The 9,959-nt window shown below is 44.0% G+C and overlaps 1 pseudogene; it reads left to right on the top strand.

Moving 5' to 3' along the window:
* Nucleotides 1-201: 201 nt before the first annotated feature.
* LOC136643224 (5S ribosomal RNA) lies at nt 202-318 on the top strand (annotated as a pseudogene).
* The last annotated feature ends 9,641 nt before the right edge of the window (nt 319-9,959 follow it).

Here is a 9,959-nt window from a genome sequence, read left to right as displayed (position 1 = left end):
GATGCTCACTTTGATATGAGTCAATCATGTAACTGAGATTTACAAAATTATCAACATCCATGAGATCTTTGGGTCCATCAGAGGCCTTATGCACAAGTACCGGTTGTGGAAGGGGGTGGCAAAAGAAGGGGACGGCTGTTGTCTTTATCTCCTGCTTACTTACTTACTAGAGACTCTGGCTAGGCATTGTGGGAAGCAGAGGCTAGCAACTGTTACCCTGCAGATGCCTGATCTCATCTGATCTTGGAAGCTAAGCAGGGTCAGGCCTGGTTAGTACTTGGATGGGAGACCACCTGGGAATACCGGGTGCTGTAGGCTTATATACCATAGTCTTTCGAGACTGAAGGTTGCCAACCATATATAGGCTGGGCTAAATAGATCGGCAGGGATCATCTTATTTTCTTATGTATTCCTGTGTTTCAGAGCCACTGCATTGCAGCCTCTGTTTCCAATGCCATTTTATGATCACAGATGCATAGATGTTAAGGGCCATGTGATTATTTTATTCTGGTCTTTTGAATAAAGCAGAGTATAGAATTCCAACCATTTATATGAGCACTGAATCCAGTAATTTGTTGAAACAGAGCATATCCTTCAGAATACCACTGATTCTCATAAAGACTCCGAATGATGGAAAACTTACCACATCCTCTATTAGGCTGTCCTGTTCCGATTGATAATCATCCTCACCATTAAAAAATCAGGGCTTCATTTCCCATATGAAATGTTATAGCTCAGACTTCCAGTCACTTATTATACCTTTATCGCCTGGGGGAAAAAAAAAAAGAAGCATCTGGTATTAGTATTTTCCTGCAGTGGGTTATTATGGTGTGTAGACTACTAAAACTTCCTTTTAAAGAGCTTTAAATCTATTGATCACTTTAGATTAGATAGCAGCTTCCCAAGTCACAAAAACATTCAGTCATTTATGCCACTTACTTAAGGTGTAATCCATCTGGAAGTTTCCTCTCAAGCCCTGTTGAAATGACTCCTATTCTCTCCTCCATGCACTCCATTGTTTCAATAGGGTATGGGAAGGCAGACTTCCGTGTGGGTTCTGCCCATTAGCATCCTCTGTACTTGATATTATTGTTAGTCAGACTAAACCATAACCTAATGCACAGCTGTTGGGTCACCATGTTAATTCAGACTCAAGGTCAAACTGTACACGAAATGTCAATGGCCCTAATGTGCTTTCATCTTCCTTTGTAAGCAACAGCTGGAGCAGGGTGTGAGTGTGCCTATGAACTGGAGCCACAGTGGCAGGTCGAGAAGGCATTAACCCCGCACCCCTATTCCAATCCAGACACTCCCCTAAGCATACTGTTTGCCGAGGGGGGAAAAAAGCTTCAATCAGCGCCAATGTAAGATTTTTTTTCCTTGTAAACTAATACACGTGGGGAAGGCAACTGAGGGAACTGTTAAATCAACTCTATTTTTTTTACTAAAAAAAATTCAAACATCTGGCCAGTGATGCATTTGCAGGGAAAAAATGTTTTGGGGGGGTTCTGTAGCCACTGGGTACGTGCTGTTTTCATCAGAAAAATGGTGCAAGGGAAAAGCGTTAGGGCCCAATCCTATGCATATCAACTCAGAAGTAAGTCCCATTGTATTCAATAGGTCTTACTCTCAGGAAAGTGTGCATAGGATTGCAGCCTGAGGGCCAAATCCTATCCAACTTTCCAATGCAGGTGCAGCCATGCCAACGGGGCATGTGCTGCAACTTGCAGTAGGGGGGGCGGTCTCCAGGGGGGAAAGCCTCCTCCAGGTAAGGTAATGTTTGTCCCTTTCCTCAGGGCTGCATTGCTGCTGCACCAGCACTGGAAAGTTGGATAGGATTGGGCCCTCAATCCGTTGGCCTTGATCTGGATTCTACCTCCCCCCCCCCCCATTAGTTGCTTTTTCTTAAATAAGGATGAAATTTTTGTTTCAGATGTGTCAAATGTGTCAATAATTTGCTTAAGGGAAAGTATAGTTTGGCCCTTATAGCCATTTGAATCAATGCTGCATTCAGTCAATGTATGTAGATTGGGGCTGTGGTATTGCAAACTGTTGATGACATTCAGGCTTGTAGACACTTATTACAAACGGAATGGTTATTAGTAATAGACAGTTTCCCCCTGTCCTTATATAGTGGAAAATTTCTCCCTATTCTTCAACTATCCTGAACCTTTCCAACTCCTCTGAGATTTTCTGTGATCCTAAAAAGACTGCTGACATCCAGATGCAGTAGCCATTATGTTGCATTGGTTTCTCCAATTTTTTAAGCCATTTAGTGTGCAATCCTAACCCCTTATGTCAGTGCTTTCCAGCACTGGCATAGCAGTGCCAATGGGACATGTGCTGCATCCTGCAGTTGGGTGTCACTCACGAGGCCTCCTCAAAGTAAGGGAATGTTTGGGGTTAGGATTGTGCCCTTAATAACACTTTTACAGCACAATCCTCTGCATGTCTACTCAGAAGTAAGTCCCATTGTGTTCCATGGGGCTTACTCCCAGGAAAAAGTGTTTAGGATTGCAGCCTTAAACTTTTACAGTTTACCTGCCTGGTCTCAGTTCACTCAGGAGGGAGTGGGTTGCCCATCTACCAGATGGCAAATGTTCTGCTACTGCTTGGTTATAAGGAGACCCCTCAGATGTGGGGGCTCTCTTAATCTGGGAGGGACATTTTTCCAAGACACCCTCCTTCTGTCTGGACTTTCTATCTTTGTGTGGTGGCAGTGAACACTACCTTACCCCAGTCCAATCTGAGTTTACCCACTAAAGAGGGTGAAGCAGAGGCAGGGAGTGGAGTGGCAGTTGCTGACTGCTAAACTCTACACTCCATCTTGCCCTCCCTCCTTCCTTAGTGCTGCTCCTTTTCAACATGACATCTCAAGCCAATGTTCTACCCTCAGGGTAGCTGACAAAGGTGCTCTTGCCCAGTCCAAAGAATTCTGGAAATAAGCAAAGTGATGTTGCAATGGAACACAGGTACCATCATCCACCCAAGATTGTTTTTCAGCTGCCTGCATTATTCCTAAATAATACATTCATTTACATTTAGAGCAGTTCCATTACACTTAGAGCCATTCCATTAGTGTCAGGCCAAATTAGAAGGTGTGGAGATGATCCCTCAAGCCGTCTCTAGTGCTCAAAATAGCATAAGACATAATGATGTCTCCTCTCCTAGTTCCCTTTCACCAGTTAGCAATGAGGATGCAGCAGACTTCATCATGGAGCTCCGTTTTCTGTGCACACTGATTTCTAAAGTTGGAGGCATAAGCTTGTAGCTGGCTTTGCCTGCCTTTCTCTTCATGTATTCCTTGAGGCACTTATATAGAAAATGAAATAAAAATCTACAGGATTTAAGGGTTCACCCTGTCTGAAGCCCAGAGTAGAGGCAGCAAATGGGACAAATATGTTTTCTTCCTAACTTGTCACAGAAGAACCTTATGAACTAGGTTAAAAGTCTTTCCCTTTTGCAGATAGAGAAGGGAGGCTTGGAGATAATGACTTGCAAAAGGATCATGGTCCAGCCAAATCTGAATCCAGATTTTCAGGGTTATAGCACAACATTGGATCCACTAAACCAGTGGTTCTCAAACTTTTTAGAGGCCCTAGAGGCTACTGTTTGGTTTATAAATGCCAAGGGTATGACTATAATGGTGATTGGGCAGCAGTGTCATCTTCCGTTCCCCCCAGTTGCAGCTTGTTTAACCTTAATGTACTTAGTCTAATCAGTTTCATTCACCAACAAAAATTGGATCACGATCCACTGGTAAGTCCTGGATTCACAGTTTGATAACTGATGCACTAAACTATATTGCCCGAAAAGTACAACTGATAATTGTGTCAGTAAGTCCGGGTCAAATTATTTGTGTAAAAGGCAGAGTCTTTGCTAGTAGAAGGAAAGAAGAAAGTACCAGCGAAGAAACTCAGAGAAGAGAATGCCCAAAAAGCTGAACTTTAAAAAGTCTGTTAAGGCTCAACACATTTTGAATTGGATGGAGATAACAAACAAACCAGCCCAGTTCCTTTTCCCCAAACCTTTTCTCTGGCCCATAAAACCATCATTCAGGGTTATTTGCAGAGCTCCATCTGAGCCGTGATTAGTGTTTGTGACTTGGACAAAAAGTAAATAACGTTTTGAAGGGCAGTGAAAAATATTAAGTAATATAAAGTAGTATACAACAAAGATGACAAGTGAATTTAGAAAAAAAAAACAACACCATTTTTTCTCCTAACGTTTTGCAATAATTCTCATCATTGCTGTTCCATTTTTCAAATTAAGCCGAGGGATGTATGTGCATCTCTATTAAATCCCAATCCTATGCCCTCCCAAAGCTGAGCTCCAGCACCAGTGCTGGGTGGGTGCTGTAAACATTCTGTAAAGCACATTTTGGGCACCAGGACCAAAAGGAGCACCAGCAAGGAGCACCAGCACTGGCCCCACATCAGTTGGTGCTGGGCTCAGTGCCAGGAGGCCGACGCTGAAGAAGCACCTGCAGTAAGGTGCACTGCCAGGCAGTGATCCAGGGTTTCTGGGCAGGAGGGGAGGTATCCAGAGCTGGAGAAGGGCAGGGCAGGGGGAGGAACTGGGGGGATGGGACCAGCAGAGCCCTGCTCCACTGTATCCTATCCTCCATGTTGGGCTGCAAACCCCAACACAGAGGCTTTCAAGTCTGTGCCAGCAAAATAACCAGTGGAGACTTGAAAAGCCCCATTGTGGAGCCTGGGGCTTTCCCCAGGGGAAGGGGATGAAAGCCCCTTCCCCTAAGGAGACCTCCGATGGCCTTGGCAGTGCCACAGGATGCAGCGGTAGACATTTTGGCATTGCTGCACCCGGCGGAGCCACTGGCTTCAGGATTGGGTTGTTAATCTTTTGTGATACTTGTGTGTGTAATGGAAGATCATCAGGTGGATGATGTGGTGTTGACAGCAATTCCATGTTTTGACAGCTGTTTGACAGCTCTGGATGGACCTGGATGGACACCTGAGCTTCATTTACCCTTGATGGGACTTTGAATGGACATGGACTGAAGAGATGGCTTACCTGAGCCTAATTTGGACTTAACAAGGGGCTAACAAGGTAGCTCACAGATGAGCTGCATTTTGGATTATGAGACATCCAAGGATAAAAGGCAGCTTCAGAAGGAGACAGAGATACCCTGACCCAGAGGGAGATGCTACCTGACCAGAGGGACCCCAGAACCAAGAGGCTACTTGATCCATACCTATGGGAGGAGGGGACTGCCAGGACTCTGCTGGAGGACACAGAAGAGAGGACTGCCAGGACCCTGCTGGAGGAGACACTCTGCTGAAGACTGCACTGTGCTTTGGAGACTGGATTGGACTTGGACTGAAGGCTTCAGACACTTACCCACTGAGTTAAGTGGAGTTTTGGGGTGGGAAAGCCTCTGGACAAGAGGACTTGCAGGGAGTGTCAGTGTTTGTAGCAATAAATTCCTGTTAATTGCTCAACTGATAAGGAGTTCTGTTCATTTCTTTGTACACCACATCTGTTGTTCTTGGAAAAGGAGGGTGTTAATTAGCCAAAAAGTGGACGTTAGAAGGGAGTTGGAATATTTGGACAGGACAGTGTGTTGCAGGCGAACCATGTAAACAGCTTTACAAGACACATTGCATGACGGGAGACTCGCATGTCATGGGTTTTATTGGATTGCTCTCAAGACCAGCGGAAACATTGCTGTCTGTGTCTTTCTGAGAGACAGCAATGCATACAAACCCTTCTCCTATGTTCTGGTTCTAGACATGGGCATGGCTTGAACTTTGTCAGATTGTCAAATATGAAGATAGGAAACAGCCCTAAGAAGTTGATTGAAATCACGGAAATTGAACATCTACAGAACTGCCACCATCAAAATCCCATATTAGAAACTGTACAGTCCAAATCAGTTTGGAAAAGTGTGTGTGTGTGTGTGTGTGTGTGTGTGTGTGTGACCATTAAAATCCACCTGCACAGGCCTGTGTAGCATCCTGCTTAGTTTGACAAGGAGCCCATGACATCTGTGATAGGAAGTCCCATTTTTCTGATCATCTGTTTATCACCTCCCAGGAAATTGCAGCATGAATGTAATGCACCCCTACAATGTGAAAAATAAGATTCAGGCAAAAGCAAAAAGGGCATATGAATTAGGGATCATGAATGAGGCTGCTTGTTTGCTTTCCCCCAAACACTGATTTTCTTATGTAAATTGTATGCTATTTTATTTGCAGCATAAATATATGCCATTTCAGTAACTACTGTGAGATATTTCAGTTCCTATCTGCAGCAATCATAAAAACAAATAGGAAAAGAAGTGCCAAGGTACGTGTTGTCACCACTTACACAGATTGCACACTGCAATTGCACTCTTATAAACAACTGTAACTTCCCATCTTGGCCTATTTTCTCCGTTTTCCCTCTGGATAAAAAGTATTGCAACCCTGTCATGTGCACTCTGTGTTACTTTAAATGGAAACGTACAATATTTTTAAAGAAGTCAAAAAGGAAAAAAGGATGATGTACAATATAAAGAGTGGGTTGTTTTAATCTGTTTTTTTTTTTCCACTGATGAGAAATGTCAACTATGTTCACAGCACAATCCTATGCATGTCTACTCAGAAATAAGTTCCTCCGTGTCCAATAGGACTTACTCTTGGGTAAGCATGTATAAGATTGAAGCCCCAGATAAGCAAGCATATCTCCCGTAAACATCATTGACAACTCTTTCCATGGAACTGACTGTAGACCATGTGTGTAGACCAATGGCATGGAATGGGTGGAATGGATCTAGTGTGGTGGGGACATGCTCTGTTATCTGATGTCCTGGACCTAGCATTTTATGCAGTGGTGACTGTTATTATTAAGAATATTTATATACTGCTATCAGATAGTCCAGTCCTAACAACCTGCTGTAGCAATGGCATAGAGATGCCAGTGCAGCACAAGTCAAATCCTATGCTGGCAGCTCTACCATATCCCAAGGGAAAGCACAAGGCAGGGGGCTGAAAGCACATGGGAGCAGGAAAGGAACAAAATATGAAAGGCACAGAGAAGGAAAAAAGCACTGTGAGTGCAGCAACTAAGCCAGGCATGCACAGAGACAACCTGGCGACCGAGCTGCACATGGCTAGCAACTGAGCTGCACGTGCACCCAGACAGTGTAACAATCAAGCTGCGTGTGCGCAGAGAGTCTGGCCAAAGCCAACATACACAGTACAATTCTATGCATACCTACCCAGAAGTAAACCCCATTGTGTTCAGTGGAGCTAACCTTCAGGAAGGTATGTCAAGGCCTACAGACACAGGCTGCAACCCCATACAGTCTGCCCTGGGTGCAAGCACCATTGAACTCAGTAGGATGTCCAACCAAGGCCACATGCATAGGGTGGTACTAACAATGCCACATGTTGCCAGCCTACCAACACCAGCTGCAGTCCCATACGCAAATACCTGGGAGTGAATCTCATGGAATGTAATGGATATTACATCTGAGTAGACATGCCTAGTAGTTTGCTAACAGTACTGCACTAGATCCATGGGTTGCATGACAGCCTGCATCCACTGTAGGAACCCGGCACTACCCATGTAGCATGCAGGCAAAGGTATCTGCATACATATCAAGCATATGTCCCAGATCCTCCACCATGTGGACTGCAACAGTCTTTCCAGAAAATAAACCTGGGGCAAACTCTCCTCTAGCACAGGAAGCTGACAGGAAAAAAAAAACTGCAAGAACTGAAAGCTGTGTTCTACTTCTGTGATGGTTAGCTCTCCAGAGGATTCTAGGGCACACTCTTGGTTTGTATGCAAAGCAACTGGTGCAGAAGCAGGGCAAGAATTCTGGCTTGAAAGGTGCCCCTTGAGTTGCTCTCAGTTGCCTAGTCTGCCTGCATGGTAGAGCTAACTATGATTACAAGAGAACAGAAGCAACAAGGATATAGGCAGACTGTGCTGCCCAAAGCAAGCTCAGCATCCTCTCCCCCCCCCCAAAATTAACCCCTCTCTGAGGACAGCAGTGCAAAGCAAAACTGCTGTTTAAAAAAAATCCTTACCATTCTGAGATCACACAAACAGGTTTCAATAAGCTTGTGCCACCTTCTACATCTATAGCCTAGAAGTGTGTGTAGTTCTGAACATCCCCAACGTGGCTTCAGACAAAGACATTTAGCATGTTTGGCATGAATGAGCTTCAGTTGCTGCCATTTATCAGGTCCAAAACTGCAAGCTGAGGCTTTTGCATCTCAACTTGGCTGAAAACTGTATGGGGCAGTCGCAGCATCATGCATTTTGGCACAGCCTTGACTTAGCCCAGAAACCCATTTCAGATTTGACATTATCGCTCAAGGCAGAGCTTTCATTTTCATTCAGGATGACACTGCTGTTTAATTATCACTAACCTTTGATAACAGACTGGCAGCCTCAGAATTGTCATATAGCCTTCATGACATTCCCATTGTGTGACCTACAGTTTCACCAAATTAAGTTCATTAAATCAAAGGTTCGTCTCAGAATTTTGTTCTCTTTCCTAAAGGCAATTCCACCTGATGGTGTTGCTTCTATACGGCTTTTGAAGCATTTAAAGCATCTGAATCAAAATTCTATCTGACGTGAGGTTTGATCATTAGGACTGCTCTAGTGACATATTAGAACGTTTGCTTGATTAAAAGGACAGAGGAAAAGGAGAACCAGAACCAGCTCAGGAAGCCAAAGAACCTGCTCTATCACAGATCAATTATGGTTAATAGGTCTTTGTTCATACGGCAGCCCCAGGGCACAGAGGCATTAGCTAGAGTTCATTCAATTTGCAATGGGGGCTTTTTCTTAAAGCATCACTACAATAGTTCAAGTCACATGAATGCTTTTAAGAACAAAAATCCATGGTTTCGAGGTTTATGAAAAAGCTGTCTCTCCCTTTGTGCTTGTGTTCTCCCCATACCCACTCTTTTCTTTTACATGCTTCAGGAGGATGCCAAATGTTTCCATCATTATCTGGTGTGCTCCCTGGGGCATTTGGTGGGCCGCTGTGAGATACAGGAAGTTGGACTAGATGGGCCTATGGCCTGATCCAGTGGGGCTGTTCTTATGTTCTTATGTTTATTTTCAAACAAACCACAATTCCCCATTGCAACCAAACGCAGGGAACTATGGTTAGTTCTAATTCTGGTCTGTTAACAAACCAGGATCTGTATGATCGTGTTTCAAAAACATGCTTCAACAAACTCTACATGTGGGTGCTGACCTCACTCAGGTGCAATTAAGGCTTGAGCATGCACATTTCCCTTCCCAAGCATGCCATTTACCTTCTCATAACTGCACGGGAGGCAGTTCATTCACACACAATTTAAAAACTACATTCAATACTACATTAAGTACAACATATAAGTGCAAGTGTGTGGGGAAAACATGCACCATATGCATACAGATACATCTCATTGCACATTTGGGCAGGCTGTCCCAAGCATGCTCCACATGACTACCGAGAGAAAGTGGCTTCTCCATTAAAAGACAAGTCCTATGAATAAAATATTCAACAATAGGAAAAGATGTCTTAAATGATCCCAAGTCTTTCCATGCAACATTTTTTTTGTTTCAACTCATTTTGGAGCACAAAATATGGACACTGGAGCAGGATTGCTCATGCACCAAGTGGCAAGTGACAGACACTATAGCACCATGAAGGTCAGAGCCATAGTTTTTAATAAGTTGTTTCTTTATTCATGACCCTTCCTTACAACTTTTGTATCATTCTTCCCCTCTCCATTAGGCTGTTTTCTTCCACGGTTTCTTTTTGCCCTACATAGGGAACTACCTTGTCATGAGTCAAACTGTTGATCCATCTAGCTCAGTATTGCTGACATTGACTGGCCCTGGCTTTCAGAGTTCAGGCAAGAATTTCTACCTTTCATACCCGCACATGCTGGGGATTGAAACTGGGACCTTCTGCATGCAAAGCAGATGTTCTACCATTGACT

Source organism: Tiliqua scincoides, chromosome 2 (assembly GCF_035046505.1).
Source record: "Tiliqua scincoides isolate rTilSci1 chromosome 2, rTilSci1.hap2, whole genome shotgun sequence".
Taxonomy (NCBI): Eukaryota; Metazoa; Chordata; class Lepidosauria; order Squamata; family Scincidae; genus Tiliqua; species Tiliqua scincoides.
Note: the sequence above shows the minus strand (reverse complement) of the source record. Positions and strands in the feature narration are given on the sequence as shown.